At 39.2% G+C, this 26,152-nt stretch overlaps 1 protein-coding gene and 1 non-coding gene across 6 annotated transcripts in view; both read right to left on the bottom strand.

The window, feature by feature from the left end:
* Nucleotides 1-19,501, bottom strand: part of Pds5b (PDS5 cohesin associated factor B) — a 212,360-nt gene extending 192,859 nt beyond the window's left edge. For 4 of the 5 annotated variants that reach the window (XM_063232615.1, XM_063232616.1, XM_063232619.1 and 1 more), the window contains exon 1: nt 19,370-19,500. The gene's annotated coding sequence lies outside the window, so the exon portion shown is untranslated. Of the gene's footprint in view, nt 1-19,369 lie in introns of all 5 variants that reach the window. The other variant, XM_063232617.1, reaches the window with a different exon arrangement.
* A 4,506-nt stretch (nt 19,502-24,007) lies between these two features.
* LOC111753771 (U6 spliceosomal RNA) lies at nt 24,008-24,116 on the bottom strand. Its single transcript, XR_002788556.1, has one exon. It is a non-coding gene; the product is annotated as a U6 spliceosomal RNA (small nuclear RNA).
* Nucleotides 24,117-26,152: the final 2,036 nt, after the last annotated feature.

The following is a 26,152-nucleotide window of genomic DNA, read 5'->3' as shown; positions in this document are numbered from 1 at the left end:
ATCTAAACATTAAAACAGTAACATTAAACCTGCTGGAAGACAGAATTCATAGACCTCCTTAAGACACTGGTATAGGCAAAGACCTTATAAACAAAAACCCAATCCCACAGGAATTATCACAACGAATAAACAACTGGGATCTCAACTTACTAAAAAGCTTTTGCACAGCAACAGAAGCCACCAACAGAGGGAAGAGACAACCACAATGTGGGAAAAAATGTTTGCCAGCTGTTCCTCAAAGCATTACTATCAAGAGCATAAAAGAAACAAAACAAAACAAAATCAGTCTTCCCATATTTAAAGACCCAATCCAAAAATGGGCATCTGAGATGAATACATACTTCTCAGATGAAGACATACAAACAAATAAATATGTGAAAAACTTTCAGCATCACTGGTCTTTTGAAAGATGCAAATTAAAACAACACTGAGATTCCACCTCACTCTAGAAAGAAGGTCAACTATCAAGAAATCAACCAATAACAAAAGCTACAGGGGCTGTGAGGAAAAAGGAACCCTTCCCTAGTGTTGGTGGGAGTGCAGACTGCTGCAACCGCTGTGGAAATCAATGTGGAGATTCCTCAAAAGAACTAGGACAAGAGGTCCCATTTGGCCCAGTTATTCTCCTAGTATCTTCCTGAAAGAATTAAAGGCATCATACCGCAGCAATATATGGACACCTATATTCATATTAGCAAAGTTTGTAACAGCTAAATCTTGGAAACACCCCAAATGTCCATCAACTGATGAATGGGTAAATAAGATGTGGGGTTTTCTATATAATAGAGTACTACTCTGCCATAAAAAATTGAAATATTCCTAGTAAGTGGACGTACCTTGAGACCATATTCTTTAGCGAAATAAGTCAGACACATGTGTGAATATCATTCTGATATGAAAAACCAAAATCTTAAATGAAATAAATCAGATACATGTGTGAATATCACATTCTCTGGTATGAGAAACCAAAATCTTAAATGAAATAAATCAGATACATGTGTGAATATCACATTCTCTGGTATGAGAAACCAAAATCTTAAATGAAATAAATCAGATACATGTGTGAATATCACATTCTCTGGTATGAGAAACCAAAAGTGTAAATAAGGATCAAAATGTATGTTAAGTATTTTGAAACAGAAAATGTTCAAATGGTGGGGGAATAAAAGAGGAGGTAGGAGGAAAGGAAAGGGAAAAATTTTACAGTGAGAAAAGAAGGAAAAAAATGGAAATGAAACTTTTGTAAATGGAGAAGGGAAGAGAGATTCAAGGGACAGTAGGGGAACGGGAGTAAAAAAAGAATTCAGTTATATCATATACAGGTACAAATTCTCTATGATGAATGTTATCACTATGTGTATCTAAAATGTACCAATAATATCTGATTTTAAAACTACATAGTGATTTAACCAGAAAACATTGAAGTTCTGAATGCATTTACTTCTTAAAGAAGCAACTTCAATTTTTTTTTTTTCTTTTTCTTTTTTATCGGTACTGGGGATCAAACTCATGACCACACACTTGCAAGGCAGGTGCTTATGCCACTGAGCTAAATTCCCAGCCCGAGCCCGCAACTTCAAATTTTAAAATCTACATGTAAGAGTTACATTTAGATTGAAATAATGAAATGGCTATTGTCCAAATCCAAGACAAAAATTAAAAATCAACACACTTTAACAAATACATTTAGATTATACGTTTAGATTATAATGTTAGCCCTAGACTTGTGCTAAAGTACAAGATAAATCTTGCAGAAAATGTCTTTGCCATCTCTAAAATCAACTCATCCAAGACCTTTTGAAGATATTTCAAGAATCATATATAGCTGAAGTAAGAGCTATATATATTACAGGGGATGGGGGAATCCAGTAATGAAGCCAGAGTCTTTGCACTGTTACAACCCATCCCTTTACCTTTTTTATGTGAGAGAAAGTCTCAGTAAGTCTCTAAATTCCCCATATTGGCCTCAAACATTATCTCCTGCATCATTCTCCCACAGTACTGGAATTACAGGTAAACCATCATGCCCAGCATAAACAAATTCATGTGCAATGATCCTAAAGGGTCCTCTAATATTGAGCTGGGCCTAGCAAACAATTTAAATAGAGACGTCCAACAGCCAAATCTATTTTGAAATACAAGCCATTCAGAGAAAGACATATATTTTAGTATTCTTCCTCAAAGCACAAATACCAAAAGAAGATGGCTGAAAAATGACACTTTCTTCTAATATTACCTGTATTCAAATGTCCCACTTTCAGTTTATCACTAATAAAGACAAAATTAAAAATACGGTTGTTCCTTTTACCAGCCTTTATAAACAGTTTTTTACCTCCTGGCTTCCTACTAAATAATTACCTACTCAGATCACATACGTATAACTGGAGCAATAGTGATTTCTATCATAATCTAAAAACATATAACTTTATGTGTGCAAGTTAGCAACAATATTTAAGGCCTAAATTTAAATGAGTTCTTTTACAGTTAACAATTGCAAGGGGAAAAAAATACTTTCAAGGATGATTGGATAGTAGAACAACGCAACCAAGACCAACTAGAAACTAGAAATCTGAACACAATGTTGGAAGAGGCACACAGCAAGAGAAAATTCAAATTGATAAAGCTTTTCCCCTGAAGGCACTCCCAGAATTTGTAGCAGTACACAGTAGCTAGAACTCAAGCAGAAAACTGTAGGTTTTTTGGAGTTTATGGCTACAACTGTCTGGAAACTGGAGAAACTGAAGACAGGAAGCCTCAAAAACTAACTGTAACTCCTTCAAATTCTCCATTGATCTCTGAACTGCATATGCTCAGAAAAGATTCCAATGACCCCAGTAGCAAGGAACTAAAAAGCTTAAAGAACTCAGCAGCAATTTTAACTACCCGTCACTGCAAAGGAGACAGGATTATAAATTTTGAATATGGCTAGGGGAGAAGGACTCAGTAAACATCTCCAGTTTTCTAAAGCTTCGACCCAAGGTACAGTACAATACCAAACCTCCATAAATTCAAGACAATGTCATTAATTTAACTATGTTTGTATTTCTCAGAGTACAATACAGAGAATTTAGAAATATGATGTTACAATACAGAATATCTACTCAGTAATTAAAACTGTCTAGACATGAAAAGAAGCAGGAAAATGTGACCCACAAGGCAGAAAAAAAAGAGCAATCAACAGAAAGATTATTAAGTAATTCAGATGATAGCATTAATAAACAAGTTATAAAAGAACTATTTTAAATATACTCAAAATAGTTTTTAAACAATATAGTCACAATGCAGACTCAACATAAACCAAATTATTAAGGAAATTAAGGACTGTATATTAAGGAAACACTGGAAATGAAGGGTACATTTTTTTAAAATCAGCTTTTTTTTTTTTTTGGTGCTGCAGATCAAACTCATGACCTCATGCTTGCCTGGCAGGTGCTTACACCACTGAGCTATACCCCAGACCTTAAAATCAGCTTTTCAAAGCACATTAAAAGTAACACTAAAAAAGATTCCATGACTTTTATTAATCAATCTGAAAAATTAAGAGAAAAAAATACAAAACATTAAGGGACTCACCAACCTATACAACAATTTTCTTTTACTGGTGATCAAACTCACAACTTCACACTTGCCAGACAGGTGCTTATGCCACTGAGCTAAATCCCTAGCCCTTCTATAGGAAAAATGTAAGCAGAGTAACAGGTATTTAAGTACTTTGTGAAACTGTAAAACATTTCACCAGGCATGGTGGCACACACACATGTAATCCCAGCACTCATGAGGCTGAAGCAGGAGAATCACTGCAAGTTCAAGACCAGCCTGGGCTACAAAGTGAGCTCAAGACCAGATTGGAGGCTGAGGATTTAGCTCAACAGCATAAGCACCTGCCTGGCAAGTGCAAGGTTGCAAGTTCGACACCCAGTACCGGGGGAAAAAAAAAAAAAAAAGACTAGCATGAACTGCATAGTGAGACCCTGTCTCAAAAAGACAAAAAAAAAAAAGATAAATAAAGCAAAGTATTTTTTTAAGTACTATCTCAATAAACCTGTGGTGGTAGCTCACACCTGTAATCCCAGCACTCAGGAGGCTGAGGGAGGAGGATCACTGCAAAATCAAGACCACCCTGCGCTTCAAAGCTACAAGGCCAACTTGAACTGCAGAGTGAGACACTGCTCAAAAAGATCAAGGAAAAAAAAAATACTCTCAATAAATACAGAAGGGGGTGGATGAAATTTAGCTCAGAGGTAGTGTTCTCAGTATCTGTAGATAACACAATCCCAATCAAAATCCCAAAAGGTGGGCTGAGGATTTAGCTCAGCGGCATAGGCACCTGGCTTGCAAGCGTGCAGTCGTGAGTTAGATCCCCGGTACCAATTAAAAAAAAAAATCCCAAAAGGCTTTTTTTTATAGAAATTTACAAACAATTGTAATTCAAAGATTTATGTCAAATTACAAAAACTATACTGGACAAAAATATACTATTCACATTATCTGATTTTAAAATTCACTACAATACCACATTAATCAAGACTGTTTGGTTTTTGCATAGGAGATACGAACAGATCAAAGAAACAAAATAGAGAGTCTAGAAATTGACCCATACACACGAAGTTCAAATGATTATGGACAAAGCCACAAGTAACTCAGTGCAGAGGGAAAGAAATGTTTTCTCAACAATAGCTAGAACTGGATAAAGTTTTAAAAATGAACCTCAATCCCTGCTTCATATCATCAGAATTGGGAGATGTAATGTAGCCCTAGATATAAAAGTGAAGTCTACTGTTATAGTTTGGATCTTGAATGTTACCCAAAGGGCCATGTATTAAAAGTGTGGTTCTAGAATGGCACAAAAGGAAGATGACAGAATCTTTATGAGGGAAGACCCAGTGAGAGGTCTACAGGTCTTTGGGCAATGTACACAAAGAAGAATGGGGGACCCCAGCCCCATCCCCGCTTGCTTTCCCTCCCTTGCCATGAAGCAGATAAGCACTTTTGCTCCACCAGATGCTCCCTATCTTGCTATCAGCACATCCACTAAAGGCCTCAAAGCAATTTATAATGTAACAATGACAGGATGGGTCTGCCTAATTATGACCTGGGCTCTCCAACACTTTAATAGAAATAACCCTTTTTTGTATAGGCTAATTACTTCAGATATTTGCTACAGTAACAAAAAACTACTAAGACAACTATGAACCTTCTAAAATCAAAAAGCAGAGGAGAGTAGTACAACTTTTGGATAGGCAAAAGCTTATTAGAACTCAAAAAGCATAGTCCACAAAAGGAAAAATTGATCACTTGGACTTCATCAAAATTTAAGAGTTCAACTTATCAAAATGTACATTAGGACAACCAAAAAAACTACAAACTAGGAAAAATATATTCTCAATTTCATGATCTGGCAGAAAAGGAATATATAATACTAAGACTTAATACAAATCAATAACAAAAGAATAGGGACCAGGGATTTAGCTCAGCACAAGCGCCTGCCTGGCAAGCACAAGATTATGAGTCAGATCCCCAGTACCAAAAATGAATTAATTAATTAATAATAATAAAAGGATAACCAGGTTTTTTTGTGTTTTGTTTTGTTTTGTTTTGTTTTGTTTTGTACTGGGAATCAAACTTAGGACCTGGGGCTTGCCAAGCAGGCACTAAGCCACTGAACTCTATATCCCCAGCCCAATCAGTTTTAAACAGGCAGAAAAGTTGAAATACTCCATACAAAAAAAAAAAAACACCAATTATAAATCATCAATGAAAAGATACTTGACATTATTAGCCAACTTGGGTATCCAAGAGAAATTAAAATACATGTTTTCAAAGACACCTGTTGTAGTCATAAGCCCTGCTGTAGTCAGGGGTTATGAGGAAAAGAATTAGAATCAGGATACAGAATTTATATTATTATTTTATGATGGTCACCCAGAGTTAAACATATGAAAGTGCAGGAAATCTGTCCACAACATTAAAGACAAGCAATATTCATCCAAGGGCCTGGATCCCCCAACAATGTCCTGCATGAGACTAGATGAAGACCTAGAGCCCTTCCACGAGTCCAACTGGAGGTCTAGAGCCCATTCCAGTTTCTTTTACAGATTTGCGCTGGGAAGGCCCAAAGGTCAGTGATAGAAGCTAAAAAGTCTTTGCCAGCAGGGTGAAGGAGTTGTGCTGGCAGGTTGAGGTTTTTACACTGAAGCTGAGAAGTCATACTCAAAATAAGAACCAAGGCTGCCCTGAAAAGAACCACAGCCATCCTCAGCGACAAGGAGCTCCTCCAATGATGAGAACAGTAGATTACATATCAGAAAGCCAGCATAATGAGTTTCTCCTGAAGATTAAACACCACACATCTTCGCCTCCAGAGCCAGGAAGCGATGCTTAATGTAAGGACCAGAGCTCCCCCACAGTGAACCACAGCCACTCTCACCAACAAGATCTTGAACTCCTCCACTGACAATGGTCTTACTCACTCACACTGGGGAAGCTAGTCATGACAAGCTCCTCCAGGAAAACCAATGGCTCAACAGCAACACTTAGAGAAACCCACAACCTAGCTCTTCTTCTCCACGTATCTATTTACACTGGCAACTTTCCTCAGGTAGACCATCTACACTCAGCACCACGCTGATTTAATTCAGCAGGTGTTAAGTTGACCACTAGTTTCTAATCCATAGCAAACCCTATGCATGAAAGATAAAAACTAGATTCAATCAATACAAATGTCCATCAACAAGTGATAACTGATATATTCATCCAATGAAATATTACTCACCAATAAACTAATCCTATGGATGAATCTGAAATATATTAAGCAATAAAAGCCAAATACAAATAAAGCCAGAACAAAACATCTAATCTTAAATTTGCAGATAAAAAACAATGGATGGAGAGGTAAACAAAGGAACCTTCTGGTGTGATGAAAAAGCTCTCCATCTTTTTTTAGGTATCAGTTACATGGGCATAATTGTGACACCTCATCAACATAAGACCTACAATCTGCATATCTTACTGTATTTAGTTATACCTCAAAAAAACTTTCTAATGAATCTGTGAGCAACACTGTATTAATTTTCCTTTTCTGAGTTGCCACATGTATATGTAGTGCCAACATACATAATTTATGGATACTCAATAAATAATTAGCAACAGCTATGTTCTACATACTTTGCAATACTCCAAAGTAAAATTCATGAAACTAACAACCCAGGACAAGGAAATAATATATACATTTCTACCTAAATAACAACAACACATAGCGTAGGAATGACCGTGACAAAGGCACACAAGGTGTGATCTTCAGAGAAAAAAAAATCAACACTATTCACTGCCTAAAATAAATTAGGTATCAGAAAGGTATATTAGGTATTTAATAAAAAGTGATAAACAGGGCCAGGAATTTACCTCATTGGCAAAAGCATCTACCCAGCAAGTGCAAGATCCTGAGTTCGATCCCCAGTACAAAAAAAAAAAAAAAAAAAAAAAAAAGTGAGAAACAGAACTTCAGATAGGGCAAAGCAGAAATGAGCTATGTACAAGCAGAGAAATGCCAATGCAAAACTACAGAGACACAACAAGGAGTTAGAAACAGTTCAATTTGTAGGGGTTTCAGAGAATATATTCACAAAAGAAAGGAAATATTAACAAGGTAAGCAGGTAAGTGAATGCTATGGTATTTGGATTACAGAATCACAGTTATTTATATGTGGTTGTATTATTATGGAGACTGGGGATCTAAGTCGGATCCTGATAACTGGCACCCAAACAGGAACCTAAAATCCTTGGACTACGAAATTTAGCCTGAACGAATAAATCAACCCGGAGTGGAAAGGTTTAAATATAGAGGAGGCCTTCACAGGACAAAAACTTCGCCAGGGATGCCTGGAGAGGAGAGAGAGAAGAAAAAGGGTGAGTCTTCCTGCTGTGAAAAGCCATTTTATCTGGGAATAATATATGCGGCAAAAGGTTTCAGCTGAGGAGCAAAGGTATTTACAACTGCTCCAAAGCCTGCTTGTGTGCCAAAGACTTGATAAAAATGTTACAAGAGTTAACCAAATATAATCCATGGTTTCCTCAAACAGGCACTATAGAAATTGGTATTTGGGAAACAGTTGGAAAAAATTTTTAAAAGACACACGGGGCAGGACAAATCATTTCCCATGAAACATTCTCAACCTGGAATCTGGTCCATTCAGTTTTAAGTCCATTAAGGAGTTCACAGTCAATAGTCTTTGATTCGGACACTGAGGGAATAAGAGAGTCCCTGCTGAGGCACCTGCCACCAAAACAAAATCCTTAGAGGGATCACCTGAGCAGGGGCCACAGCCTTTACGAAAAGTATCTCATAGGGTTCTAGGTAGTGTGGAAAGAGGCAGCCGCATGGAAGACAATAATACTTTCCCTGCCTGCTTCCCAAATGGAACTGAAAGAGATGCTAATGATCACGAGTATTTTATTCATATGCCTTCTGAAATACAACTGCTAAAAAATCTTAAAGTGTGGTTAACAATGGAATCCAAAGACCATTTACTGTGGGAGTCTTACAAAATGTTTTGGATACATATCAGTTGACACCTTATGATACCAAACATTTGGCACAAACATGACTATCTCCTGCTCAATTCCTTCATTTTGATGTAAAGCTAAAAACTCTTGTTCCGGAGCAGGCTCATATAAACAGGACGAGTCCCAATCCACGTCCAGCAATAAATGAGAAAATGCTTTCTGGGACAAGAATATATGTACCACTTGAGGAACTATAGAAGAGCTATATCAACAATTGGCAAAATTAGTTTTAAAAAAAGTATGGACAACTATTCCAGAGGATGGGGTTCTGGTGCTGTCCTTTTTAAATATTCTGCATGGGGCTGGGGATTTAGCTCAGCGGCATAAGTGCCTGCCTTGCAAGCGCACAGTCGTGAGTTCAATTCCCGGTACTGATAAAAAATAAAATAATAAATAAATATTCTGCAAGGACCACAGACACACCCTTTACTCAATTTGTGACAAAATTATAAGAAGCCGCACACAGACCCGGAAGCTGCAAACATTTTGACTTTATAATTAGCATATGAAAATGCTCATCAGGATTGCAAACAGGCCTTAAATCTGGTAAAGTCAACTAATGATTTACCAACACATATTCGAGCATGTCAGGACACTGGAACTGAGTACTATAAGACAACTATGATGGCTCAGGTTATGGCTGGTCTTGCAAATGCAAAAAAAATAATATGAAATGTTCCAACTGTGAAAAAATGGGACATACTATAAAAAATTGCAGAGTTCTTGTTAGATCTAATAAGACAGATGCTACAGCTGCAGCATGGCAAAAAAAAAAAAGTGCCTCTGGCAAGGGCGACTCAAATTCCATGCCTGGACTCTGTCCAAAATGCCAAAAAGGGAGGCACTGGGGCCAAATATTGTTATTCTAAATTCCATAAGGATGGTATACCTTCACCAAAAAAACGAGATGAGGGCCTTTCCTCAGGCTGGCAGAACAATAGAGGAGGCAAGGCCTGTGAGTCAAAATGCCAGTCAACTTTACCCAGTGCAAACTCACCAGCAAACTTAAGAACAGCATCAAAGATGGCTCCCCAGAGAGATGTTAACTAACTCACCAGGGAAATGATTCAGAAGTGCAGGAGTAGATATTCCTGCAGCTTGCAGAGTCACTCTCATTGGAGGTGACCAGCCTACCCCAATTCCTACAGGAATTTGGGGTCTCCCACCTGAAGAGACAGTTAGTCTTGTACTGGGAAAGGCTGATCTAAATTTAAAAGGAAACTACTGGGCCTAGTGTGATTGACAGTGATTGTAGAGATGAAATCCTAGTTCTTACATGTGCTATGGATTTCTGGGTTTTTGAACAGGGAGACTATGTGGCATAATTGATTTTGATACCTGTAGAGAAACCTTCTTTTGTTAAGTATAGACAGCTCAGTAAGGAGCAAGACCCTCTGAGCAGGACTACAAAACAAAATTTATTTTACACAGGAAGTGACTAAAACTAGGCCTATGAGTTTTATAAAGATTACTGGAAAATACCTTAAAGGTCTAATAGAAATTGGTACAAACATGTCTGTAATGGCATTAGAACAATAGTCTACCACTTGGCCAACACAAAGGGCTCCTCTTACTGGACTGGGAACCCCTCAGCATGTGTTACAAAGTGCCTCACTTTTGCCTTGTGAGGGACCAGACCAACAGAAAAGTTTCCTTTTGCCTTATGTGGCATCTATTCTACTTAACTTGTGGGGAAGAGATTTGTTACAAAAGTGGAAATGAATGCTGACTAGTGATTCTGACTTTAAAACCAAACAAACAAGTTCCAATTTGGAAACTGAACAAATACATTCAGACACTAAAATTAAGAAAATGATGATTAAAATGGGATATCAAAACGACAAAGAACTAGGAAAAAAAATTACAGGGAATCAAACAGCCTGTTCAGATTACAACTAAAAAGGACAGGCATTGTATCGGGTATCAGTAGGTTTTTTTGACAAAGGCCATTGATGCTTTCCCCCCACCACAGCTCTATCTTTACAATGGAAAACCAAGGAGCCTGTTTGGGTAGATCAATGGCCCCTTAAAAAGGAGAAGTTAACTCAATTACACAAATTGGTTGAAAAACAATTATAGCTAGGATATTTAGAAAGCTCACCCCTTAAAATACTCCTGTTTTTGTTATTCAAGAAAAAGTCAGGTAAATAAAAATTTGTTACAAGATTTAAGAGCTATGAATACTTGAGCTATGGGGTGCTGCAACCAGGACTGCCAAATCCAACTGCAATTCCCAGAGACTGGCCTCTCATCATAATTGATTTAAAAGATTGCTTTTTTAACATTCCTGTTTTCCCCACAGATAGACTATATTTTGCCTTTTCCATGCATAATTTAAACTTTAAAGGACTAATATATCTAATAACATGGAAGTAAGATTATGCTTATGTCTTAACAGGTGAAAGACCCACAAGAAATACACAACATTGGTGAGAGACACAACCAATGCTGGAGACAACCTTATGTGATGGCTCTGACAACCTGGGCCCAGAGAGACCTGCTTATCAATCAGAAAATCGAAGTCTAGCTCCCCCAAGAGACCAAGAGACCCAGTAAAATGACATCCAAATAACAATTCATGAGGCGAGAGATATAGTCACCAAAAGGGAATTCCACCAACCTCTGAAAATCTTTTGGTTGCCTTAATGGCTCTGCTGGCAGTATCTATATATATGACACCAGTCTCAGGAGTGAAATAATGGACTTACGTCCCTAATCTACCATTTAGCTTAACGGCATAAGCACCTGCCTTGCAAGCAGGTGGTCGTGAGTTCGGTCCCCAGTACCGATAAAAAAATAAAAATTTTTTTAAAAAGCTAGAAAGGTAAGTGATTGGGCTAGGAATGATTTAGCTCAGCGGCATAAGTGCCTGCTGGCAAGCACAAGGTTATGAGTTCAATCCCAGATACAAAAAAAGTACATTTTAAAAAAATAAAAAAGAAAAACAAGTGACTAAGTAAGTCAAAGTAATCTAGAGGCAACCATCAGGGGCAGGGGAAGGGGTAGGGGTAGGGGAGGGGTAGGGGCATGAGGAAACGAAACAAGAAATTTAAGACCTTAGCATATCTTCAAGCACTCTTCATTGGAGCCTAAATTCCCAATTCTCAAACATCTAAGATTTAGCCAAATGAGTCTTTCAAGAAAGTTTTCAGAGTTCGTCTACTCTCTGAGTAACATAATTAATCTTTTCTCAAATTTCTAATTTCAAATACTGTCTTTGATGAAAGCACTAGCCATATTCTGCCTTATTGTATAATTTTTTTCTGCCTTTCTTCCTGCTTCAATATACATCTACTGATTGAAGAAGTATTTTTCATCTTTTTTTAGTATTTTTCATCTTTATAACTCTACTCAGCACTGAGCACAATTTTTATGCATAGTATAAAAACACAAACTCCATTCAAGAAATAATTATCCCATTTTTGCTTTCTCTGAAATGGTATAAATAAATTTTGCCCCAGTCTCCTCACAAAGAGTAAATTCTTTTTTTTTTTTAACCCCAAATATACACATTTTGACACAAAGCTGAACTAAGTATTGGTGCTGGCTTATTCCAAAAACTAATGAAATAAGCAGTAATGGGCAATTAACAACCGGTGGTTTGGGGACTTTTTCCAAAAGACTACAAAGTTTCAAAAAATCAGACTGTGATGATGATTACACAAACCTGTGAATATACTGAAAAATAAACTGTATACTTTCTCAATGGGTAATTTGTATGGTATGTGAACTATGTCTCAGTAAACCTGTTTTTTAAAATAAGCTATCTGCTGTTACTCTCAATTAAGAAATCTGCTATTCTTAATTAAGAAACTGAGGCTTGGCAAAATTAGGCACTAGCCCATGATGACATAGTCGGTCAGTGATGGCAACAGGATAAAAACCCAAGCAGCCTTGACTTCTAATTCTATATGCTCTTTACCTTCCTTAAAAGACTTCAGGCTTGGGGCTGGGGATTTAGCTCAGCAGCATAAGCACCTGCTTTGCAAGCAGGCAGTCGTGAGTTTGATCCCCGGTACCGATAAAAAAGAAAAAGACAAAAACAAAACAAAAAAAAGACTTCAGGCTAGGGATTTAGCTCCCAGCATAAGTGCCTGCATCATGAGTACGATCCCTGGTACCAAAAAAAAAAAAAAAAAAAAATCATTCACCAAGCACCATATCCAATGCTTCTTGTTTGTTTGTTTGGTGCTAGAGTTTGAACTCATGACCTCGGCATTTGCCAAGCAGGCACTTACTCTGCTGAGCTAAACCCCCAGCCCCATATCCAATGCTTAAGTGTATACCTATCAAGGTTCAAATGGTAAATGCTACTGACCTTCCAAGTTCCAACTAAGACAAAAAAGACCTGATTTAATCATGCCATGTTATAAGGCTACAGGGAGAAAATGCAAAGTTGAAAAGAACAGTAAGAGACACTAAGAGGAGAGTAAGCGTGCTCAAGAGTAACAGCGTAAGACTAACTTTTTTTTCTTTGAGATAGTGTCTCTCTACGTAGTTAAGGCTGGTCTTGAACTCATCTGTAGCCCACACTGGCCTCAAACTCACAGCAATCCTCCTGTCTCAGCTTCCCAAACACTGGGATTGCAGGCATGCACCACCATACCTGGCTACATGAAACATTACTACTGCTTGATTGTTATGATCAAAACTGGTGGGCACACCTAATTCAGTTGAGCTGGGACCAGTTCTGTCTAGATAAGGGCCTCTCAACATTAGCTCAATTGACATTTTGGACCTGGTAAACTTTTGTTGTGGTGTAGGATGTTCAGCAGCCTCCACGCCTGGCCTCTACCCACTAGACTGAAGTAGACAACCCCCTATACACATACACCTCTCCTCACCTTGAAACAGCTAAAATGCCTCCACCCAATACCAAATTTCTTAGATTTGGGAGTGGAGTTTCAAAATCATCCATCTGAGAACCAGTGACCTAGAATGGGATAAAGATGACAAAACGGCCAGCCCATTGATAACAAATATACATAATACCTGGAAACAGACCAGAGTTTGTTAAACGAATCAGCTCCCAAAACTACTAAGATTTACTCATTCCACTTTTTAAAAAATGAAGCTTGGCAGGGAGTACACAGCATAAATAAATTAAACAGAAACAAAGCTATGCAACAATACCAACATCTCGAGTTTTCTGTAAACTTCAGCACTCAAGGGCTCAGAATAACACCCACAGTATGGTACTATTAAAAATTAGGAAACAAAGTAAATGGATGCTAGAAATAAACTGTTCTCTTTAACTGGTTTAAAGGAAAATCAGAAAGAAACAAAGAAGAAAGTCCATTTTTCTTATAAGAAAAACTAAGCAATCAAATCTAAGAAACTGAATAAAGTCCAGGTTACTACTTCCACACTAGGAGAGAGAAGCAAACCAAATGACAGTACAAAATGAAATAATCCTTGAAGATGGTAGAATGACAGAAGAACAAGTAACACAAGCAGAGCTGACCCTATGCAAAATTTTACCTGTTCTGACTCTCAAATCTCCTTTTCCAAGGGTTCTGCCTGTTTTTCAAATTGTGTGAACACCAATTCAAGGTGTAAGTCAAAGCCTAGTACAGTAGCCTCTCCATTTAGAGTACTGAACCTCCTCAACTGTCACTAGCTCCAAAACTTTACTCCTCTTCAAAAGTTCCATCTCTTCTGGCCAATCTTAGCACTTAGGTATGGACTAGAGATGCAGAGGGGTGGGAAGTTTCACCAAGTAAACTAGACTAGTACTGGAATTACAGGATGTGCTTTGAGTAATCTCTCTTCAACAAGCACATAAACAAATGTTTACCCTTATTCCTAATAAAAAAAAAAAAAAAAAAATGTGAACTCAGCCGGGGCTGGTGGTGCACTCAGCAGGCTGAGGCAGGAGGACTGTCATGAGTTTGAGACCAGCCTAGGCTACAAAGTGGGCACAAGGCCAGCCCAAACTGCACAAGATTCTGTCTCCAAAAAAAAAAAAAAAAAAACCCGCTGGGGAATTAGCTCAAACAACCTGAGGTTGTAAACTCAATCTTCTGTACCCCCCCCAAAAAAAAAACAGGAAAGGGGCTGGGGATTTAGCTCAGCGGCATAAGCGCCTGCCTTGCAAGCAGGCAGTCGTGAGTTCGATCCCCGGTACCGATAAAAAGGAAAAAGACAAAAAAAAAAAAAAAAAAAAAAACAGGAAAAAAAAGGAGAGTTTTTTTTTTTTTTAATGAACTCAAGACAAACTTCCAATATCAAACTGGCAAAAAGTACAAAACTTAATAAAGTCCAATAATGGTGAATAAATATGCAGCACACATGCATTGGCGGTTTGTGTAACCTTTTACAACTTAATACCACTTATGGTACTCGCTTATAATAAATACTCTAATCACTTTTTAACGTTGTTGATATACGTGTGCTACTGTGAAAAGAACTGTAAATGTAAGGAAAAAAGTAAATTGTATTAAGGAAAAAAGCAAATTGCAATACAACATAACAGTATAATGCAGTACTATTCGTATGATTTTTAAAGTAAAATTCTGGAATTTATTAGTAGTGAAGTACCTTTTGGGAGAAAGAAAAAATTAACTTGTATTCTCACTTTTTTGCTATCGAAATTTGGTTTTTTGCTATACATGTATAACTTTTAACTTAAAAATATTCTAATTCTGTAAGTATTGTATTTCCCCCAACCTTGACTACACTGAGTATCAACTCCCTTCCCCCAATCTGTCCTATATCTAAAGGCTAAAAGAAATTGCTAGATAGAACTTCAGTTAGTAAGGGATACATTTTGCAATATGGAGCTTTCCTTTATCATCTCTTCACTTTTTTTAAAATCACTTCTATAAAAATACAAAAAAAAATTCCCATACTACTACCAGGGAACCACAAACTCTCAGGTCCCTAACCATTCTCTCAAAGAGAGGGGCTGGGGATTTAGCTCAGCGGCATAAGCGCCTTCCTTGCAAGTGTGCGGTTGTGAGTTCGATCCCTGGTACCGATAAAAAACAAAAAAGACCAAAGAGAGAGGCAATAGTTATGGTTATGGATCAGTTATCGATCAGTTGTCTGTCTAGTCTTGGCTAATTTTATTTTTCCTCATAAACAGCAACCTCAAGTGTCACTGGAAAAGAAAGCTTGCCCTTTCAGAACCAATTAACAGCAGGAATCCTATTTTTCTCTGTTCTGCTCAGCTCTCACCACTTTGGTACAGGTCACCAACAACTACTTACACTTCTAGAGATCAGAGTATCTCAATCCTGTTTATTCTATCGTCCCTGGTACCACGCATATATGAAAGCTTAGTATTTCTTTTCACTGAATCAGTTCACTGCAATCTCTGTCAAAGACAACAAAGCAACAAAGTACTCTAGACCCAAAGATACCTAAAATCAGTCTTTCTTTCACACTGCTAAGCCAAGAATGTCTTATTACTGCTTACTATTAATTTCTAATTATTAGCACAGTAACTATTATGGATCATTAAATATCTCATAAGTGGATTTAAAGTTTAAATAATTAAGTATTATTTATTTGAATTTTATCATTGTGACTTTTCTCACTGCATAAACACTCATGAGAATAGAATAAATGCCAATTACAGTTTCAACAGCAAACATAGTCTTAATTCTCAACTAATTAGTGAGAACAAATAAAACATGCTTCTAGTATTGCAAGAAATGGTTAAAATCAGGTAACTCCTATCACAACAGTGAGGAAAAGGTCAGAATCAAACTGCAACCACTTGGAAGCTTCTTAAAATTTGCCAAGGTTAAAACATAAACACATTATCTAAGAAACTAGTAGTTTTATTTTAAAACTATTTGGGGAATTTTTTTAACATTCTCAAGCAGAAACACACAAACCAAATAAAATACCTATTGTAAATGGAAGCGACAAATGACTTGTATAGCCAATGGAGACTTGTGTAACATACACTCTAGCATATAACAAAATAAACTTCATACTAACTTTTCCAAATTACTGTGGCTTACAAATTTCACAAAGAACAAATAAATGTCATGTTAGGTGCTGCTTGCACAATGAAATAGCAAGCAGCTCCAGAAAACAAAGACAAGAGGTTATCTTCTGAGACAACTTAAATGGACTAAATCCTGTGTAGAAAATACTAAAACTATACCGAAAAACTCTTAAGATTTACTTCTTCATTGAATGATAAAAAGGTAAGAAGGGGATTAAAAAAAACAGGTAAGGTAGAAGAGGATAGAAAACAGTGTTGTCTCACAATGCTAAACAACACAGACCACAAGAAATTTTGGAGCTTCCAGGAGATCTAAGGGCTTGTCCCCAATTGCACCATATGAATAGGACTGTGACTTTGGATATCAATTAAATTATAATCTGAACCTAATTTCTCAAAAGAAAGCTGGAGAGCATCCTTAAGTATTCTTGTAGCTCTCCAATACTAACAAATTTATTCTAATATAAATTGCAAATATCCAAGAGTTCATACACCAAATCAAAGTGAGCTCTCCTAGTTATAAGCAAACATGATGAAAAAATATGGCCGGAGATATAGCTCAGTGGCACAAGCACCTGCATGGCATGGGCAAGGTCGTGAGTTCAACGCCCGATTTAAAAAAAAAAAAAAAAAGTAGCACTGAGAATACTAAAGGTAGTAGTCTAAAATTTGCCAAGCTGAGGGCTGGGGATATAGCTCAGCGGTACAGGGCCTGCCTGGCAAGTGGAAGATTGTGAGTTCCATTTTCAGGACCAGAAAGAAAAATTTGCCAGAGAATAAACAGAAAAGGCATAGCCTAGCAAAACATTCTCTTCCTCATAAAATTCTGGAAATATGTTATCACATCATTCCTTACCAGGACAATCCCTAATAGAGTACCACTTTATTTAGGTTTAATAAATTTACCATAAAGCCAACTTCTACCCAACATGCAACTCCACAGAACCTTGGAAATCACTGTCACCACATATCTTCAAAAAATTACCAAAGAGGAATACAGTGACAAGAAAGGTTAACAAACGCTGTTGTAAAAGCAAAGTTAACACGAGAATCAACTTCAACCAAAAGGAAAAAGTTCTTTTAAGACACAAAAGCCAAAACAAGCACTATCTTCTCATTTAAAATACACTCCAAGTAAAACCCACGTAAGAGGAAACATTTTTAAACCATTCGAAAAAGAAAGCAAGTAATTGCCTCAGTAATAAAAAAAATTTCAAGTGCATTTTCCTATATATTTGTACGTTTACACAAATTTTATTTCTAAGAAATAATATTCTGACTTACAAATTCACCACTATTAATTTTAATTGGGTCTTCTGCTATCAACATGAGATACAAGACTGTTCCACAAAAATTGTACACCAAAACTTGTTTACTGCCCCTAAAAATCTTATATGTGTCCTACAAAGATGTATCCTTGGAGGCCCATGTATGTGTGCTTCTAACTATATTAACTATATTTAACAGGGGAATTGTATCTACATGTGGTGAGAACACACAATGATTCTATTGCCATTAAGGATTTAAATACTTATCGCCTCATTAAATATAAACACGCTTAAGTTTTAAGACGTTATTAGAAGACACACAGAACTTCCCAACTCTCTCAAGACCGCAAAACAACCTTCGAAATGAAAGGTTACATACTCAGCTTCCAAAACTAATAAACAGGGTAGAGTCACCACTCGGACACCACAGCCATTCATCACCGCAAGCGTGAAAGGAGCGCTCTTCGTCATTAAAAAAATAAATAAAATAAAATACAAATTTTAAAAAAGGTTAACTCTTGCTTGGGTTAGTGAGGGTGGCTAAGACGTGTGAGGAGCCTAAAGGACTTAACAGCTCTTTGGAACCCTTCCCCAAGCGCACACGGTCCGCGAGAGAGAACAAAGTAGCAGGGAGTGAAGAGGTGCTGCCTTCAGGGCTGATTCATTCCCTCTAGCGACTGTCGGGCAACTCAGAGGCGGCTTTCCAAGAAGCCAAGGCAGCCACCAACAAGACTCTCCTCCAGACAGAAAACTTTTAAACTGTCAATGGGATAACGGTGCAGGAAGGTGAACTCTCCACCCCACATTCACAGCCGCTCGGCGCTAAAGAAAAGCTAAACCCAACAGTGACCAGAGAGGAGTCAGCGGGCCAGCAATGGGCTCTTCCTCAACTAGGTCCTCGGTTCCCCCAGCCCCGGTAACGGGCAAGCTTAGCGCGCGTTATCTCCCGCGGCTGGCGAGCAGCAAGGTAAAAATGTCACTGCCTCAGCCCGCGTCCCCGTACGGAGCGGAGGCCGGGGCGACGGCGGGGACCCCGCAAAGGGGGCGAGGGCGCCTGCAGCCCCGACCCGCACTACCCACGCGCCCCGCGCCCGGAAGGGGGAAACGCGCCAGCGGGAGGATTCAACAGGAGCGCCGCGCCGCCCGCCTGCCGCCCGGGAAACAGCGCCCGCCGGGGCGGGGGAGGGGAGGGGTGCCGCGGCGCAGGGCGCGGGTGCGGGGCCGCCGGGACCCCCGGCCGCGCGCAAGGTCACCACCCGCCGCCGCGGGCGCCCGGGCCGCGAGCAGGGCGGCAAGTTTAATTTCCCTCAGCAGCGGCGTGGAGCCGCGCCCCGGCCGCGGGGGCCCTCCCCGCCCCCACCGCGCAGCCCGCCCGCGCCCCCACCCTGGGCCGCCGCCGGGCAGCGGCCGTGCAGCCCCCGAAGCGGGAGGCGAGGCTCGGCCGGCCGGCCAGCGGGCAGGCGGCGCTTCAGCCCCGCCACACACGGACACACACACAGCGGCACCCGCCGCTGAAAAATGGAGCGCAGCGACCAGCAAGGAGAGACATTTCCTTTCCGTTAAGTGAACTGGTTCCTACCTCCGGGTGCCCGACTCGCTACTCCTCTCACTCCGCTGCTCTCCGGGATCCGCCGCCGCCGCCGCATCCAATCGCCTCCTCCCCCCCTCCCCTTCCGCAGCCAGCCCGGCCGTTCCTCCTCCTCTCCGCTTCAAAATGGCGCCAAGCGCTCCTCGGCGGCTGCTCCAATCGAACCGCGGCGGACAGCACCCGGGGGCAGGCGGATCGCGGCGTGGGTGCGCAGCGCCCCCTGCCGACCCGACGGCCCCGCGCGCACTAGCCCGCACGCACACCGCCACCCTTCCCGCCGGGCTCCGCCCCCAGCCCTGTGCGCGCGCACGCGCAGGCTCCTCCCCCGCCCCGCCCCATCCGCGCGCACGCAGCCTCCCAGGCGCGCCGCGGGACGCGTCAAGAAGCCGCTGCGCGGGCGCTGCACCGCTCTGGGCGTTCTCCGCGTCTGCGGGCCGAGACTTCGGCTCAGAACTAGTATAGCTCTGTAACTTTTCGGATAAAGGATGGGCGATTTTAAAACGCTGCCAGCGTTGATACTGTGCACTGTAAACACACTTTGGTGTTATTAAGCACTTTGTTCTTTGCTTGGTAGTCCTGACCTAGTGATCTCGAGATGCGTTCGGGTTTTTCCACTGTGTGTGCACGCTTTTACTAAATCCGTTTCCGATTGTAGGGTTGTCTAGCAGGCGGCACATGGAAGGAGGAACAGTCATTCAACTGTAACAAAGCGTCGCTTTGATAGAATTGCCCCTGTGGAGGGAGCAGTTGGTCTGCACCCCTCGAGGTGGCGCGCCAGGTGCGTTGCTTCTTCGCCTCCCGCACCTGCACGCGGGGGTACTTACCATCGATGGACTAGGATGGACTAGGAAAATACTTAAAGGCTCAGTGAAGCAGTATTTCGGGCGGGCCGCCGCAGCAGATCGCGGTGGGCAAAGGTTTTCACTGCAAGCACCCCTCTGCCAGAGGTGAAGAAGAGACTGTTTCCGCCTTTTACGTCCATTAATAGCGTGCTGGCTGTGAGAATGTGTTTTGATATTACATAGTCTGGTTGTTAGAATTGCTCCAGAGGATTTGTTTCAACAGTAAACTAACGAAAGGTGCATTCGTGGATTGCAGCAGGATATTTATCCTTTGAAATAAAAAAGTAGATAATGCTGATATACAAAATAATGTTATTGTGATAGGAAAGATGTATTATAAAATTCCATTAGGCCGGTACATCTGTAGATACTGAGACCTCCATTCATTTTAACTTCAGTAGGGTTGTCTGGGCAATTATGCCTCAATCTCTTCCAGGGCTTACAACACCTAGGTTAATGTTTTTATCACTTGAAATTTTGCGATACAATAACAGCGGGTTCTACCCATTCTATGCATTCTTTGCCTGCTAAGTGATTTCCACTCTCCTTTTTAAAATTACCTCAGGAACTTTACTATTTTACATCATTGTTACATCAACATAAATTTTACATGGAAGGAGGGAGTAGGATGTGTAATTCTAGAAAAATTTTCCCTAGCTCTTTGTCTTTGATATCTTGCCATCTTCACTTCTCAAACGTATAAAGACTAGGAGCAAGGGCTGGAGATTTAGCACAGCGGCCTAAGCGCCTACCTGACAAGTGCGAGGTTGTGAGTTCGATCCTCAGTACCAAAAAACAAAAAAAGAAGAAGAAGAAAGACTAGGAGCAAGAAAGTTTCAGAACAGAATGAGACCGTGAATTCTCTACATTGTCCATTGCTCCTACCCCCATCGTTTGGCATAAGCAGGTGCTTAGTGAAAGTTTTTGTCAAATTGTCAATCATTTGAATGTCATTCTCCATTGTATGTGCGATGGTAAGTACTGAAGATGTCATGTTATCGTGATTAGCAGTTTTCCTAATTTCACCATTCACCCTTGCTATTATAAAATAGGTGTCGTGAGTTTCAGAACAAGGACCTATCTTATGCATCTGAGGCTACCAACACTACAGAATTGAACCCATGAGAAGAAAATGCAGAAAAAAGATAGCTTCCAAAAGAGCAGTAGAAGAGCTCAATGGTGTAATTTCCTTTTGGATGGACTAGGAAAATACTTAAAGGCTCAGTGAAGCAGTATTTCTTGTGAAAGATATTTTTTTTTTCCTGGTGCTGGGGACCGACCCCAGGGATGCGCTACCACTGAGCTACATCACCAACTCATTCTGAATTTTATTTTTATTTTATTTATTTTTTTTTTATTTAAGAGGAAAAAGAGAAAAACACAAAACAAAACAAAGCAGTGTAAGGTTACACATAATACATAACTACAAAAAAAAAACATAACAGTAAGAAATCACCTGTTAATAGATTACATAATATCATCTTGGAAATAGTTGCTCAAATCACAGTATCAAAGAATACAAAGTAGACATTCAAACGGAGAGACTGCAAACAGCTGTGTTCAATGATCCAAAAACATTAATATAGTCAGCTATTTAACATCCCTAAACACACTTGTTGTTATATCCGTTAGAGCTCTTTTTTTTTCCCCTCCCTCTCTTTTTTATAACAAAATTTATACATTTTGGATTTTATTACTCCTCAGTTCTCATTACTGTCTTGGGGGGGAGAGAATAAAGTCAAATATGGCAAAACAAAGCTGTAAGTCCAAACCAAGGATAGACATAGCACATGATGTAGAACAGAGTACAAGGTCATCAACAATGGTTATCAACATTGTCTCTTGTTTCCTTAAAAGGAATTGTCCATCTCATTAGATATTATAAAGCCGGACAAAACAGTGGAGAACAAGACCAATAAAACTTAGGCATTGTGAACATTACAGGACTTCCAAAGGAGACAATAGTCAAACCAGAATGGGCATCTTTGTGAATCTTATTGCCTTCAAATTAGTTGCCTATACCCTCAAACTTGATACTATCGCACAGAATGGAACAGAGTCTAATCAGTCAAAACAAGATCTTGGGAGTATTACAGGACTTCAAAACAAGTTAATAGGAGATCAAAAAGAGTTACTACTATATATCCTAATTTTTTAAGTTTTTCCCTTAATTAAAATAAACATAAGAAATAGCTAAATAATTTTTTTTAAAGAATAGTAGTTACCATAGTGTCTGTCTTTTTCCTTAAAATATTTGGATAAAACTTCATATACTATAGCTTCAAATATTTCCATATCAAAAAGCCCAGAGTAAAGCCTTTCTAATTAATAAGTGAAAATTTTATAAGGCTTCAAGGCCACATAATGGGGAATCATGATTATCACATATTTTTATATATTTGAATCATTACTTACATTAGGGAAACTATTCGGTATTCATACATGCGAGATTGATTTATTTCACTTATGAGTATGGTCTCAAGCTGCGCCCATTTATTGATAAATATCTCAATGCGATCCTTCTTTATAGCTGAATAATACTCCATTGTATAGAAATACCACAACTTTTTTATCCATTCCTCAGTTGATGGACACTTGGGTTGTTTCCAAGATCTGGCGATTACAAATTGTGCTGCTATAAACATAGGTGCACATATATCCCTGTGGTATGATGCTTTCAGTTCTTCTGGGAATATGCCTAGAAGTGGAATAGCTGGAATAAATGGGATTTCCAATCCCAACTTTTTGAGAAACCTCCAGACAGATCTCCACAAAGGCTGTACCAGTCTACACTCCCACCAACAGTGCAGGAGAGTTCCTTTTTCCCCACAGCCTCTCCAGCATTTGTTGTTGTTGGTTTTCTTGATCCTGGCCATTCTTTCAGGAGTGAGATGGTATCTCAGTGTGGTTTTAATTTGCATTTCTCTAATGACCAATGATGATGAGCATTTTTTCATGTATTTATTTGCCATTTGCATTTCTTCATCTGAGAAGTGCGTATTCATCTCAGATGCCCATTTTTGGATTGGATCTTTGAATTTTGAAGGTCTGAGTTTTTTTAATTCTTTATATGTTTTAGACAAGAGTCCCTTGTCTGAGAGAGAGTTCACTAAAATCTTTTCCCAGTTTGTGGGTTTTCTTTTCACTATGCTGGAGATTTCTTTTGACATGCAAAAACTTTTTAATAAGAAGTGGTCCCAGTTATTGATTCTGGGAAGTATTTCCCGTGCAGTTTGAGTCCTATTCATGAATTCTCTACCTACTCCTATGTCTCCAAGGTTTCTACCCAATTTGTCTTCCAATAGATTTAGCGTTTCTGTTTTAATATTCAGATCTTTGACCCATTTAGATTTTAATTTAGTACATGGTGATAGACATGGGTCTAGCTTTAGTTTTTTGGCAAATGGAGAGCCAGTTTTTCCAGCACCATTTATTAAAGAGACTGTCGTTCTTCCAGTGAACCTGCTTGGCTCCTTTATCGAAGATAAGGTGGTTGAGTGTGTTTGTAGTTGTGGTTGTATCTTCTAACCTATTCCATTGATCTTCAGCTCTGTTTTGATTCCAATACCATGTTGATTTTACTACTGTTGCTTTGTAGTATAATTTCAAGTCAGGGATTGTGATGCCTCCTGCTTTGTCTTTGCTGCTTAGAATTGCTTTTGCGATTCTAGGTCTCTTCTGGTTCCAGATGAAATTTAGGAGTGATTTCTCTAGATCTATAAGGTATGTTGATGGTATTTCTATTGGGATTGCATTGAATCTGTATAAGAGTTTTGGGAGAATGGCCAAAAATATGGAACGCTTCACGAATTTGCGTGTCATCCTTGCGCAGGGGCCATGCTAATCTTCTCTGTATCGTTCCAATTTTTTAGTATATGTGCTGCCGAAGCGAGCACCTGAATTTTATTTTTAGACAGACTCACTAAGTGACCTAGTACAGTCTTCAACTTGTGATACTCCTGCCTCAGCCTCCGGGTAAGGTGGAATTACTAGATGTGCATCACTGCCCCTGGAAAAAGACTCTATATTAAAAAAAACAAAAAACAAAAAAAAAACTCTTCTGTTTGAGACTTTAAAAAATAACCACGGAGCTGGGAATTTAGCTCAGCGGCATAAGCACTCGCCTGGCAAGACCGAGGTCATGAGTTTGATCCCCGGTACCAAAAAAAAAAAAAAAAAAAACCCACGTTGGTAATGGTGTTATATGCCTGTAATCGCCACTACGTGGGAGGCTGCAGTGAGAGAATCACAAGTTTGATGCCAGCCTGGTAAACATGACAAGAGCCCCCCGCTTCTCAAATAAATAAACAACCAAGATGAAACTTACCAGAATGAATGTAATTATCTATTATCTTTACTCTAAAAGCATTAAGAACATGAACTACTCAAAGCAGCTAGGAATGCTTTCTACCCTGAGAAAGAGATTATGTGGAAATGATGTTAAAACGCTGATTATTATTATATACATCCTAATTTAAGATCATCTGATTAGCAACCTTAATTCAACCTACTACTGTAATCTCCTTTTGCCATGTAATACAATGTATTCAAAGGTTCTACAGATGAGGACATGGATAGCTTCAAGAGGCTATTATTCTGCATACCATACCACTCATTTTGGTTACATAGACTTTTTTGACAGGATAGGATCCAAAGCTGAGGATAGGAAGTTAGAAGGTGTTGGGAACAGATTTAACTAATTTGAAGAGCCCAAAATATGTCTCAATTGGCACTACCACATTTGAATACAGCCCAACTACCTGTCAGGGTATGGTTTCCAAACAGCAGTGAGAAATTCATCATACATAGTAAAGAATGATGGACAACTCATTAGTAAATGAGGAAACACACACTATTACCTCTTCAATATAATTCAAGGTATTTCCCAAAGGTCATTCAAGTAAAAAATATGACTCCTGCCATTCTGCAGCAGCAAAAATTTCTATTCGATTTGCTTGAGATAAGGCAGTGAATCTTCAGAAATCATGTTTGAGTGTAGCTATGTTGCATGAAAAAGGTAACACTATCACACTCTAATACCATTAAGCAGAGTCTAAACTCCATATAAAGGAAGTGTGTAGTATTTTATGCTTTAAGAAATCAACACTGCTACCTCTCAAAATACCCAACTTCAGGTGCTTATAATTCTTCCCTTCATGATGAATCCCCTGAATGAGGTGCTTGTGACCCCAAATAGCTTGTGACCACTTGGCAATGTAAATATTCCTCAAAGGATACCACAATCATCTGCAATTCCCCAGCAGTAGTGCAATGGAAGAGTTTAAACTCATTTGCACAATTTCTGCAAATTGCATGTCATCCTGCCTCTACCTACCTGACACTGACAGAAGATCATTTTCCTTTTTGTGGAGAGAGACAGAACTGAGAAGAGCAGTTGGGTTTCCAAATAAGGGGAAGAAATGGAAAGAGAAGGACACAACCTTCTCTGGAGTACTATCAGAGAGATAAGCATTGCCTACTTTACAATACAGCTTAAAGCCAGAGCTGGTAAATGAGTACCATGGCAATTTCTTTCTGCTTTTGTCTTTAACAATGTCCATAGTTCTTATTTGAAATGCATTTAGTTCCTTAAAAAGTGTAGGACCATCTTCTTACCCTCCCAATAACCAATGGCACTTCTGATTCTTATACTGATGCTATAGTGAAATTCTTAACTTTGTTTCTCCTCCAAAGAGCTCTTTGTATTCTTTGAGGAAATGCGTGTATGTTACTAAGGTTCATTTAGTTAAATATGCAGACTCAATAGAGTTCTTGGTTCCCTAAGAGTTACATTGTATATTCCAATATTGTGATCGAGGCTCTGAGCATCTGACTAAGAACTCCTGAATGTACTTGGCAGTACAGCCAAAGCCATGACCATTCTCTCATCTATCAACAGCAGTCAGCATTGTGTGCAATTCACTGTGTAATC

This window comes from Cavia porcellus, unplaced genomic scaffold, assembly GCF_034190915.1.
Source record: "Cavia porcellus strain 051 isolate PalLab524CR breed Dunkin Hartley unplaced genomic scaffold, mCavPor4.1 scaffold_21, whole genome shotgun sequence".
Classification (NCBI taxonomy): domain Eukaryota; kingdom Metazoa; phylum Chordata; class Mammalia; order Rodentia; family Caviidae; genus Cavia; species Cavia porcellus.
The sequence above is the reverse complement of the archived record's forward strand: the minus strand, read 5'-3'. Positions and strand labels throughout refer to the sequence as shown.